General features: G+C 43.5%; 1 long non-coding RNA gene across 1 annotated transcript in view; it reads left to right on the forward strand.

The window, feature by feature from the left end:
* Positions 1-11,464: 11,464 nt before the first annotated feature.
* Positions 11,465-13,765, forward strand: part of LOC122185217 — a 36,103-nt gene continuing 33,802 nt past the window's right edge. The window contains exons 1-2 of the long non-coding RNA XR_006180792.1: positions 11,465-11,573; positions 12,173-12,273. This is a non-coding gene — a long non-coding RNA (uncharacterized LOC122185217). The remainder of the gene's footprint in view (positions 11,574-12,172; positions 12,274-13,765) is intronic.

Genomic DNA, 13,765 nt, shown 5'->3' on the forward strand with positions numbered 1-13,765 from the left:
ACTGATTGTGTTCTTAATAGTCAAGGGTAAAATGGCATCTTGAAGGGTTTCTCCTCACATATTAAAGCCTTTTGGTTATTGATATGCAGCCTTTGTGAATTGGAAAGCATCAGCACTTTGTTTTCAGTGTCTACATCTTCTCACTTTGTTGCCATCTTCTTCTTCCTAAATGATGCGTGTTGGCTTGAGTTCTTACAAGGAACGTGCTACAGATGGAAGGCTGGTGAAGGAAGCAGGACTGTGGAATGGAGCAGGGTGTATGCTGATGGTACAAATCCTCTGGGTACCACTTGGTCAGGGAACTCATGGGCTTGTGTCCTTGAAGAAAAGGCAGACTGGGGAAGGTCAGTGAGGGGATGTGGCTGTGGTAAGGTGTCCACCACCCCTCATTGACCATCAGAAGCTTCTCTGGAAGTATGTTCCTTGAGCTGTTATGGTTCAGTGTAACTGAAAGGCAGTTGAGGAGAACTCTGAAGGCATTCAGCAGCTCCGGAGCCATCCATTCCCCAAGGAGGAAGGTAAGCTCCTAAGTCCTGGATAAAATGCTCATCACTTAGACAAATGAACAGAGATCCTCAAAGCCTCCCTGGAAATAGGGGATTGTAATATTAAACATAATTATGAACTGTCTGCAGAGCTGCAGCTACAGATGGAGCTTTACGACTGGTTTGCAGTGATGCTGCACCAGCATCAATTATCTCCAGCAAATGTGCAGAGATATTTTTGGGGGTGGTATTTTCATTTTATGGCGTCACTCAGTCACTTGCAGCCACTGGCCAGGTGCCTCTCCATTAGCACCCAAGCATGCAGCGTTCTCTCAGCAATGCAAGGTCTGTCCTGTCCTGTTGCCTCAATAATCAGCAGCTCAGATGAACAGCTCAGGTGCCCTACTTAGGCACGTACACTGTCAAAACTACTGTGAATGAGAGTCCCTGCCTATTGCTACTGCAGCTGTGAATATTAGCTACAGAGTAGCACTAAATCTTGTTTAAGCTACAGTCATTCCACCCAGTGATGAATGTCACTACCTGAATAATTTGGGTAATTTCCTGCAGCTCTAGTGTACTAGCAGAGAAATGAAAGTTAATTTACTGCTAATTTAGTGTACTAACCCTTAATTAGCGACGAGCAAGTCTGAAATATTGGATTCTGAAAGCTCATCAAACTTTTACCAAAAAAAAAGGAAAAAAAAAAAAGAAAAAAAATCACCCCTCCCAGCTGAACTCTTCACTCTATTTGAGGTTATTAGCAAAATGCTCTGGGAGTGCTGTTCATTACCTCTCACTAGGATATATGTAGCTGGGAACACCCCCATTTACCACTCTTGCTGCAGAAATCCATTAGGAAGATTCTTGCTCTCACGCAGTATATTCAGCCGCTGTATTGCCATGTGCAGGTATGTGCTGCAGCTTCAGTGACAGGCAGAATTAATGGCACAGATTATCAATGACTGGTGGCTAGAAAGGTGAAAGAAGGGCTGAGTGAGTCTAATGGGCTGGGTCATTGCTACAGGAGGCAGCACATGTCTACATAAAAAAGCTGAATGTGACATGACTACATCATCCTCTACTTTCTTCTGTGGACTGAGTCACATTTAGTCTGTCCTGCTTGAGAGCCCCACTGATCTTTGGTTTGATAACTTGCATAGTAAGGCAGAATGCAGCCTGGCTAGGGGTCTGTGTGTCCAGAGTGGGGCACCTCACGAAGCCCTTTGGTGAATGGGGTATGTGTGTGCAATGGGATAAATGATGGAGAGTTGGGGGGGCAGTGGGAGAAGGGATGCTGGAGAAACGGAGGGGCTGCCAAAGGAGAATTGAAGAAAGATGTGTGTGTCAGCTGAACTGCTGGAGCCAAACCAAACACTAGGCTGGGCAGTGGGCCAGCACATGACTTATCCATGCCTCCGTGTCAGTGCTACAGTATTTTTGCACAGGAAAGTACAAACCATCAGGTGAGTCTTGGTGATGGTGGAAATGGGGTGGGGTAAAGTCCCATAACTCTAGAGAGCTCTGCTGATGTCCAGTGCTATTTCACCTGCTGCACAGGATTGTTCAAGTATCACGTGGCTGAATAGTTTTGTAATGAATAGAAGGACTTCTAATGGTAAAGAAAGGATTCACCTTCCTTGTCCCCCACCCAAAATACAGACCTGTCTCAGAGTAGAGACAGGGTGGGAGCCAGCTGTGTTGCCACACACTGGGAGAGGTTACCAAGTTTCCCACATCCATGAAATAATGAATTTTCCTGTTTCCATCTCTTCGGTCTTGTCCTTTTTGTGCATTTGCTGAGTCTTTCTTCCACAGGCTTTAGTTTTCTTGGGGAAAACTTTTCCATTCTCAAAAGAGACATTTTGTAAAGTACAGAAGTGTAAAGTGTAGCTGTGATCTTCTCCTCCCCCCTTGGCAGAAAGGGGATGAGATGTTGATATTCATCTTCTACTCTCATTTTGTGGTGCTGACCACATTGTAGAACGGAATGACCATCTGTGTGCCTCTTTTTGGAAGGAGCTTATTCCATCAAGCTATTCATTGCAGAGAGCTGGGAGAGCCTCTTACTCCCTCTTGTCTTGTTGCACACATGTAAGAGCAGAATCTGACATCAAAATTAGCTCTTAAAATCCATAATTCAAAGAAGTATGCACTTCCATATTTATGTGGTGGTGTTTTGCTGCTGGAGGACTTTAATAAGGGCATACATGTTGTACTGTATCTATATGCAGTGTATCATTTAGACTCATCTAACCTGATGTAGCTGTGTTTGGACACTTCAGCTTCTCCTGCAGTCAGTGGAAGGAAATGGGCACTTCATGGTGCCGTCCAAAAATAGGTATCTATGGCAGTGAACGTGAAAGGAACCTTAAGAGCCCCCTTGATCACTAAGGGCACTGAAGGTGCCAGACAAAGGGGGCACAGTAAGGTTGAGTACCATCATGCACCACAGCCTTCTGCAGAACTCCGGGAAGGAAAGGGTCCTAATGAACTGGGGGAACAAAATGCTAGATTTTAAGATGTGAGAATCATAGATTCATAGGATTGTTAAGGTTGCAAAGATCAGTAAGATCATCCAGTGTAACCATCAACCCATGCCTGTTGCTCTAGACTACGGCACTCGGTGCAGTGTGTGTGCATTTGTAGTTACTGTTTTGCGTAACAGATATCTTCACTTTAAGATCTGTTTTACTATGGCCAAGCAGAAATCAGTAGTCAAGCTCACAGAGTGGGAATTGCTGATCCTGGAAACGGTGATTAAAGCAGGACTTGGAGCATAGTTTGGGTAATCCGTGAGATGGGAGAAGTCTGACATGACATGAAGGGATACTGCAGCGCATTGCATGTATTGACATAGCTGTCAGAAGGATGCTGCTGCCCCAGTTTTGGCATTGGGAGCAACTATGTCCCAAGCTTGAGAAGCATGCTTTGCTTTGCTTTGCTAGATGAGCTGCTGTAGTTCCAAGAAGGATTAATTCAGGAAAGTTTGTGCTGTTCAGTAGGTCAATACAGCTGATCACAACAGACTCCATGGGAAAAACGACTGTGTTTCCATAAATCACGGCTGTGGTTTTGTCCACATGGTTTGGATGTGGGCTCTTGTTTGCTAATCTTGTCTTGTAAAGTCTTTAAGCAGAAATTTAAATTTTCTTTCTGGAAGCTCTTTAAAATTGATTCCCCAGTAAACCCAGCTTCAGGAAATCCAGGACAATGCCAGTTAATTAATTAAGGCGCTTAACAAGTAAACTGGTGCTTCCTTCCACTGTGGGCGAGCAGTTGGCATTTTAGCAAACTTTGCCTCATAATAATAGCAATATTTCTTGGGGCTGTCACACTGTCCTCCTCCACCTCCACCCTTTCCCAATTATAATTCTCTTCTTTTGATCTGGGAAATGTTTTTTTTATTATTATTATTTTATCTAAAATATGCTGCTTAGAGATGGCATTTCATGTAATGCTCATTTTAATTATACTGGGATGGTTATCACTGCAGGGATGTTGGCATTGGCTTTCAATGCAAAATCCTTATTTTCTGCTGATTATATCTAGGAAAGCTCTTCAAGCCTTAGGCACCTGGAAATTGTAATGCATCATTGTTCACTGCTGCGAATGGCAGGAAACAGAAATTAAAGCAGAAGTGGAGAGCAGTGATGGTTGAGATGGTTGGTATGCAGATGTGCTGCTCTTGACCCAGAGTGGGACCCATGGCTATGTCCTGTGCACATACTGAGGGATGAGGGAGGTGGTAATAGCCAAGCTACTCTGCTGGTTGCTAAGTGGGGAGGTGGAGAAAGGCAGCAAGGAATGGCTTCCAGATGGGAGAACACAGATACTAGCCTCCCTGCATATCTAATTCTACTTGAGGCTTTTATTTTTCTCAGTGGGACTGCCTGAATATGTAAGAGCTCCTTGATACAGGTAAAGATGTAGCAATCTAAGAACCCAGTGCTTAGCTTCAGCGCTGTCATCAGGAGGTATGGATAAAGCTGCTGCACAGCTGCTACTCCATGTTACCTTTCATCCTGTCCCACTGGATAATACTGTGCGTGGTGGGGATGGGTTGATGGTTGGACAAATGATCTTAGTGGTCCTTTCCAACCTTAACTGACTCTATGATATGATTCTGTGATAGTATACTAAGAAGTTGTGCCCAGGCGTTGACCATACAACACTATTGCAGCTTGGAGAGATTCCCAGTGCTGTCAGGTGAAGTTTCCTGTTGCTGTGCCCTGGTTTTAAATTTGGCCCAGAGCATCTAGATCAGCATTTCTGCTCTTATGCCTACCTGTAAGGGTTGTCTGGTGAACCCCACAGCTGTAAGACCTCCTTGGAGCCAATATGGTACTTGGTACAGAGATCTAAGATTGGAACTCTTGCAGAACAAACACGTGACTGATGATATTCCTTCCCTAAGGATCCTCTGTTAGATTCCTCTGAGGATTATCAAAAAACTTCTGGTTTCCTACTGGGGTGAAGACAGAGTGAGCAGATGTGGATATTCTAGATCAGTACTAGAAACAAAGAATTGGCTAGGTAGGATGAACAGTGGTGGTTTAGTGGCCAAAAAGAGATGCTCCATACTCAGTACTTAGTTGTGCTTCTTTAATTTTTAAAACTGTCCTGTCTTTTGAAAACCCAGCTCAATATTTAATTTCAGAATGGCATTTAAAAATTAATGGTGTTGACAGTTTGTTTCCTTTTTGGGGCTAGAGGAAGGGGAAGGGATGACAGAAACCACTCATTACGAATCATTTTGGTTCTTTCATTTCTGTTTTTCAAGAAATTTCTTGTTCAGAAAAATTAATAGATCTCCAGTGAAATAAATAAGATAAAATTAGGCCTGTCTGTCTAATGCTGCCCAGCTGTTTTGCTGCCATGGAAATGATATAATGAGTTTCATTCATAAATTCAAAAAGAATGTGAGAGCAGGGCCTAAGTTGCTGCTGTTGCAGCACAGGCAAACTTGGATGCAACCAAACAACGACTGCATCAAGGCAATCATCACTGAAAGATTAGCTGAGACTTTTCTTTATTATTAAGAAAAAACTGTTTTCAAGTGTTAAAAGGCTTTGAGCATCTTTAAGAAGCAAAGCATGTATCACTTGGAGAAGAAAGCTGTCGATCGGAAAGTTCAGCTTTAAACCCCTTTTGTCTCAACACAAAAGCACATTCCTAAGAAAAAGAAAAAGCCCTCCGTTTCTTCTGCAGTAGTGCTTTCTGCCTAATTTGGTGTGTTCTAGGAGCAGAAGAGCATGCGTTGCAGGGGGTAAATACACAGGGCAGTTGCTTTCTTCTGTCTGGAGCAGGGGTGCAGGCATCCTTTAAGGCTTTCAAGGCAGCATAATGGGATAGCATGGGAGGAGGATGGATGTTGGGAAAGAATTCTTCTCCGAGAGAGTGACTGAGCACTGGCACAGGCTGCCCAGGTAGTGGTGGAGTCACCTGGAGGTGTCACAGAAATGCGTGGATGTGGTACTTAGGGACATGGGATTAGCAGGCAATATTGGTGGTAGGTGGATGGTTGGACTAGATGATCCTTGAGGGCTTTTCCAACCTTAATGATTCTATGAGGAGGTGTTAAAATTCAGGACTGCCCGACAGCCCTTCCAGCAGAGTGTCCTCACCTGCAGCTCCACAGCTCGTGCACTGCTTGCTTGTTATAAAATTGAAAAGAACTATTAGCTAACTACCTGGAAAACTAATTAACCTCTTGTAGCACTAATCCCGGATTTACTGTTAATCTTACTGAAGGAGTCCTTCTGGCAGGGTTTGTCCCAGAGCTTAGCACTGGGAGCAGGGGGAGCTGGAAGCGTTCGGCACCTTTGAAATGGAGACCGCATGCGGGCAGCCCGCATTAGCGGTGGCTGGAGAGTAATCCCCTGGCACATTAGCTCATGGATGTGTGTGTTGGCAGAGATCACGTCTGTGAATCATGCTGAGCCGCTGAGGTCACCACAAAACCCACTTTCTGTAAAATCACACCGGCTTTTTTTTAAATCCATGTTTATTTCCTGCTTTCGGGCACTTTCGTGTGTATTGATCTGATCAATGCGAGTAACTTTTTTGACAAACAGGCTCCTTTAAATGCCTTAAAAGCTTCATTATTAAGATAATGGAACTGAAGTCAAAAACAAATCAAACAATGCACGTGTAAAAGGTTTCCCCCAGACAGCTTGAAAATAAATTGAAAACAAATTCAATTAAAATAACAATCAACCTTTTTGTTCCTTCAGTGGTATGATTTCTCTGAGGCAGGTACGCAATGATAAGAGGTTTCTTTGAAATGCTTGGGATAGCGCACCCATAGGCAGAGCTAGGAGAGATCAAAGCAGTGTTTTTCCTAAAGAACAGCCTGCTACTATTAAGTTACTACTTTAAGGTGTGAAACGTTTATTTTTTTCCTCCTTTTGTGGATTTTTTTTGTGTGTGTTTTTTTTTTTTTCCTTGGGGGGCGGGGGGGGTTTTTGTTTTGGTTTGGTTTTTTTTTGGCTTTGGTTTCTTGGTTTATTTATTTATTTTGGTCCCAGATCCTCTTGTATCTGTTTCTTCTCTTTCCTCTCGCCTTTTACCTTTCTAAACTAGATCCTAAAATCTTGACCCAAAGGAAATGTCTATTAAAATATATTTTGGACAGTATTGCTTTCTCCCTGGTCTCTGTAATCAATAGTTTTCTATGGTGCTGGGGCACTGAAACACGCTTTCAGGGCCTTCCATGGTCCCCTTGAGAATATTTTGTTGCTCTAAGTACAATTACAGGTGGGTGGAGTATTAGCTTCTCCATTATTTGGCATCGTGCTTGTGGCCCCCCACCTCTGCAGCAAAGGTAAAAGTAATGAAGGCTACTCCTAATGGGCTGTTTGCAAATGATTGTGCTGTATTGGCTCACAGTGATAAAGACATCTAGTTACTTACTGATTGCTTTCTGTGTGCTACAAAGCACCTCAACCTTGCAGCGCTCTGAAAAAGGCATATTTTCTGTTTCAGCCAAGATCTTGTAGTGCAGGAACCATCCCCGTGTTATCCATTGATTAGGGGCCTCTCAGGACTGCCTGTGCACGGGCTCTTGTGAAATAGGAGCCTCTCAGGCTAGCGATGCTCTGGATAGATTACAGCCCTATCTACAGACAGCATGTGGTGGTGTTTGCAAAAAGACTTGCTGCTTTGTTCAGAGTTCTTGCTGCACATTTTCTCAATGGCTGCTCTTCACTGCTAAAGCACCTTTTATTCCCTGAGGAAGCTGATGAGCTTTCTGTTGTGAAGATCCACTGAAATAAGATATGAACTTCTTCCCTCTGTCATCTACTGTGTGCTTGAATGTGATGTTCCTGGACCTTTAGTTGGAATTGTTTTGGATTGCTGCTCGATAACACTTGAGTGTTTGGCTATGTCTTGCTTGGTTTGAAGGGATGGTGTCACACTAGTGTGTTACTGGTCAAAGGAAGAGTTTGTCTTGTTCTGAATGTGAAGTGTATCCTTGTTATTCTCGGCATTGTCGCTTCCACACTCACAGACTGTCTTTTGAGTCATCAGAATTGATTTTCATGCCCCACTAATTACTGCCATGCCTGTTCCTTGGAAACCATGGGTAGCAAAGGCGTTCATGGGCGTTGAACTAGTACAGTTTATTCTGAGATGAGTTAATATCTTACTTGAATCATATTTGATCTTAAATAGCTGGAGAGATCTTTGAAGGTTTCTTGCTGCTTTAGGAAGTGATTAGCTTACAGTTGCCTTTCTGCAGTTCTTCTGTTTGCTCTTCTCTTCATTACATAGTTCAGACAAACTGCAAATCAGCTGGCATCATCTGCTGTTATGCAGGCCCTGTGTGTTACTGGTTTCATTAAGGACTCCCAGTAACACGGTGTTTTTAAGATAAGTTTATGAAGATGTTTCCTCTCTGTCAACTCTTGTCAGTAGATCTGCCAGAATATTAATAAGAAATTGGACCAGTTATAGTTTTAGAGCTATGCTTGAATACATCGAGGAAGAGTCAGAATAATACACTGGCAGGAAAAAAACAAACAAACAAACAACAACGTTGTATTCTTCTGCAAACGCAGCCACATCTGCCTCATAGTCCAAGCTGGGAGTATGTGGTTGCCAGAGCAAGTTCTGCGAATGGGGAGGTCTGGGGAATTAAATTGATGGTGTTGGACAAGAATACAGTGGGGATATCATGTGAGCTAAATGGGTGGTCTTAATACATGTCACTGCAGCAAATCAAACAGAAACACAGTTCTTGGATTTATTTATCTTTTAAACAAGCATGATTTTTAGTACGACTTTATTTACAGGGTTTTTTGGGACACTGTGCTACTTTCACCATTTACCAGGCCTTGCTTTTTTTAAGCATTTGGATTGTAAGTTTATATGGAATTGAAATGAAGCTACTGGTTTTCAGCACGTATGATTAGGAGAGAAACTGAAGCAAGCCAGCTCTTAACAAGTTCTTCTCCGTGGATAACTCAAATCTTTGGCCAAATTTGAAAGCTGAACTTGAATCTAAATTTTACAAATAACCTTCACCTTTTCAAGTGGCTGAACCAATGTTTCAGGCCGTGCAAGCACTGGCTCTGAATGTTACAGCTCGACCCCATCTATGGCAATGTAAAGGAATCTGTTTATCTCTCCACAGAGTGCAGTCATTCCTCAGTGAAATGGCTGGAAGCCCTTCTTAGCAGCATAAAGTACAATTTTAGGTAGGAAAGCAAATGATTCTGCAGCCTACTCTGAAAGTAATTAACAGAAGCAGGGTGTAAACACTGGCTTCTGTGCTCTCTGAAGTAAACAAAATAAGAATTTATGCTACTGACCTTGTTAAGTAACTAACGTTTTCCCTCCTCTGCAATAGCTTTTGCTTTCTCCCTCAGTTCAAAAGCCCCCTGAGCCCAGGGCTGCGTGCTACACTGAAACGTTCAATCCTGCATTTGAATAAGCTGAATCAAGCCAGCCATACTGCTAAACATATGGTAAGTAATAGCATCATTAACAATAGCATAGTGCACGTTTGACAGCCGAAGGGATTTGGCTGCGGTTTGCTGCGGGAGTGGCAGCAGAGGAGCAGAGCTGGTGCCCCTGCCAGGATGCCAGCCTCCCTCCGCCCCTGCTCTGACCTTCTGGAAATCTGAAAGGCTGCCCGTCTTCCTGCCTCCTCTTCAGGCTCTTATCTTCTGCTGGCAGCTCCAGGGCTGGGTAGCACCAGTTGTGTTTCGCCATTAAAAGCTGCGATTCGTTCTCCTTGGGGTGAGCTCCTGGTGGAGAGGAGAGAGACCCGAAGCCAGGAGATCAGCAGACCAGGGGGACACATTTCAGTTTTGAATTTGTTCTGAGGAAAGCACACCATTCTGTTTCTATGCTCCCTGGCCTATCCCAAAGGCACAAGGGCTGTGGTCGCTGCCCAGTGCTGGGGACAGGCACCATGTCCTGCCCATCCATGTGCTCCTAGTCCTTAGGGTGCCTTGGCCCCAAGTGCGTCATTCTTTAGACCACCAGTATGGGGTCACAGCTGACTGACTTTTTGTTGCTCCTGTTGCAGTCACAAACACCTTGTAACTCCTTCCCCTTATGCCCCTGCTGCCCTTCTTTCCTTGCAGTCTCCATCTTTGCTTCCCCTCCAGGCTGTCCTTCCCCCATTCTCCTTATCAGATGTGAAATCCATCAACCTGCTGTGGATGAAACTTGTCCCATGTTGATAGCCAGTTTTGTACTCTTTTTTTTTTTTTTTTGTACTCAGTATTCTTTTTGTCTCTTGCCCATGGAAACAGCGGAGATGGCTCCTGATCAAGGACTCTCTATCAGTATAATGCTCAATGCTAGGGAGAAGTGTTAATATTGCTGCTTTACTATGCATCCTGGGTGCATAGAGTTCACTTAATCACTTTCAGGTTTGAAAGCATCCGTGAGCATTAAGTTTAAGGAACAAAGTCCCACCGTTTAGATATTGTACTCAGCCTCTGCTAGTCAGTGGGTTAAAAAAAACATCTCCATAAATGATTTTTTTTCTTTATTTTCAGCATGGAGACTTCCTACATAAATGAACGTTGCCCTGAAGCACTTGTAGTCCAGTTGTTACTGCTTTGTGCTGATAGTGAAAGACCCCAAAGAGAATGGAGTATAAGGTAATGATATCCTAAAATGAAAACAAACCCAGGAAGTTTCTGTATTTCTTACTGGCTGAGCTCGTAGAAATGCAGGAATAAAACAGAGGATCAGAAACAGGGAATGAAATGCAAGTGCTGCTTTTTTTTTTTTTTAATTTGAATCATTGAGTATGCTCTGAAAAAACACTTGAGGCAATGACTATTTTTCTTAAGTAGGAAATTTTAAAGACGTTATTCTGATGCAAAACTGTGTAATGTTGCTAGAGAAAGACACCACTTCAGTGATCTTACCTGTGCTTTTTTTAAAGGGATGTGTCTGGGGGGCAGAGGTGCTCCTGGCCTGTTTTGCAAAGATCAAAAGCTAATAAGCTGTATGGTTTTGGCTGTGCCTTTGGTTTGGTTTTTTTTCTATGTAGCTGTCTGAGAAGCTGGAAGAGAGAGCAATGGGCGAGAGTCATTAGTAAGAAAACTGTTTAGTGCTGTGAGCTGAAAATAAGGAAAAGATTTATCTGTAAACAGGGAATGGTGTTTTAACCAAAAGGGATGGTTGGAAAATGTGTTGTTAGACGGGGGGCTGCGATTTGTACCTGCAGTGTAGGCTGTACATCTGGAGCAGCAGCGGAGGTGTGTGCATTTGCATGGAGCCTTGCATAGGAGTTGGGGATGACAGCGTGCTATGGATATTTGGGTCCTTCTATTTACGAGGCCATGGTTTGTGTCCCAGTGCGTGCTACAAGGACAGCATGTGTTCAGCCAGCGTGCATTTGCCTGACTTTACAGATTTAATGCTATAACGTCAGCCATCAGTCTGCCTCTGATGTATGGCTCCCGGTGAATATTCCAGCCCTGTCCGTCGTGCGGGAGCCCAGCAGATGGAGCAGTGTTCCTGTGCATGAGGAGGTGTGGGGCCGCATCCGGAGCTGCGCTGTGCAGTCGAGCCGATCTGCCCCAGTGCATCTATGAAGCACGGAATAAAAGGCTCACTGTAAGAAATATATGTGAGATTGCCACTTTCTGCATGCGTGGTGTTTTGTGATATATGTGTAAGATTAGTGGAATGGTTTATGTAGAAATATATCAGCTTTTCTAAACTTTGTATGCTCTACTGTAGATTGTTTTTATCTGAGCCCTAATTTACAGCTAAAATTCAGACAAGGGCATGTGAAAGTAATCCTTCTGATCACATTGCTATTTTATGATAACAATATGCTTTATTATTTTTAATAAACCAGTGATAGCTTCTGTTGCCGTGTTCCCACAGCAGCAGCCATGAACAGTGGCACAAACAAGAACAGAAAATCCTTCTCCATCTCTTTTTCTTTTTTTCTCCTTAATAAATAATTGAAGGAGAAAACAAGAAAAATATGGTGTAGGATCTAAACAATAAACAAAAACCAGGGTCAGAGCACAGGGCACATGCTTTCTTCTCCTTTAAACCCGACTGCTCATATTTTTTTTCCTTGCTGTGACAGAGAAATGTACTCAACTCTTTTTGTACTGAATTGTATCTCAGAAAAACATTTTTATATATGGAGGGCTGAGTGGTGTAACATTTTTAATGGCACATTTTCATCTGCTTTGCAGTGATGGAACTGAGCTCTGCTGCTGTGCAAGCACAGCCTGGCCAGGTTATGTGCTCTGTCTGCCCTTAACCACCTGCCGTGAATCTCAGCTGGTGCACTCAGGTAAGTCTAGAATAAAGGGGGTCAGTGCCTGGAACCTTAAAGCTAATGAGAATTAAGCCACTTCATAGGCTTTCTCATCTCTTTCTTAATTTCAATGGAGCGACAACACCATTTCCGCTCTGCCTACAGACGTTGTGCTGGTGTCCATGCATCTTCTACTATATGTCCCTTGGGCATTTAGTTTCTCCCTGTGAGGCCACACTGCTGTGATATCCCTCCATAGCATCTTGCGGTCCACCAGTCTGTCTCTGTGGCCAGGGCACCCAGTGTTCAGTGATAAGGCAGCATTTCAAACGCTGTAAAGTATTCAACTCTAAAGCAAACCTAACAGGAATGTAAATAGCTTTCTCTGAATATGGGTATTTTGCATCACTGAGGAATGTCTTTTTGGCAAGCTTCCCTCTGTTTCAAGAGGTCTAAATTTGGCTACTGTTCAGCCATCCCACCTAGTTACATGAGATAAGCAATAGAAATGAACTGGGGGTTGCTGTGTTAACCACTCTGCCTGTATTCTATTCACCGTGTGTCTGTATTTTCTAGAGTTGTGCTTGAAGCAGGAACAGTAGCCTCTATCTCATTGTTTTAGCTCCTTTAGCTCCTTTTAAAAAAAACTAATGGGAATGGCTAAAAAGTGCTAGCTAACAAATAGATTTAAACTTCAGCTTGACCTCCTTAGCCAAGCAAAACAAAAACTGAGAAGGGATTAATTTGCTTCCTATGAGCACATCAGTGAGGAAGAGCTGAGGATAATGATAGCAAGACAACAAAGGGGGATAGATTTGTCATGAATTAATTTAGGATGCTGAAAGCTTCCTTATGTCTGGTCAGGAGAGTTCTGGGACATCACCTTGGTGGAAGCAGTCGAGCAAAACAACACAGCTGTCTTTTCAGCAGAGCATCCTCAGGGCATGAGAGAGATTAGGATGAGTCCTGTGGGGCCTGGACACTGCCCAGGGAGCTCTTCACAGCCCTTTGCTTACTCCTGCATTAAGGCCATTTAATGCTCTAGTTAGAATAACTCCAAGGTACAGAAGTATGCTTGGTTAAAACTGATTTCTGTGTCTTGCTATGTGCAGTTGTAGTACTCAAAGTACTTTTTACCAAGGGCTCTGGTTTACATTGGGTACAGAGAAGGAACTTAAATCATGGCATGCCGAGGATTATGTGTGTATTTTCTGTGAGGAGTGATTCAGTTTTAGTATTGGTTCTTTCTAAGAGAATATCTCTTGGATGCTTAACCTTGGGCCATGTATGGAAGCCATCATGCATTGTTCTGTGTTCTACACTGGGATTTGGTGCTGACATGGAAGTGGCACTTCTTGCTGACCCCTCACTGCTAGCAGGTACTGCTGTGATCCCCTGGGACAGATCATTGCTGCCCACAGAGCCGTGGTGGCACTTTCCAGGTAGGAGGGCTGCTGTAAGCCAGGCACTGCAGCGATTCAGCACGCACCGCAGCAATGTATTCCAGCTTTGTACTGCCAGGACAGAG

Source organism: Lagopus leucura, unplaced genomic scaffold (assembly GCF_019238085.1).
Source record: "Lagopus leucura isolate 7727_CA_CO unplaced genomic scaffold, USGS_WTPT01 Super-Scaffold_100028, whole genome shotgun sequence".
Taxonomy (NCBI): domain Eukaryota; kingdom Metazoa; phylum Chordata; class Aves; order Galliformes; family Phasianidae; genus Lagopus; species Lagopus leucura.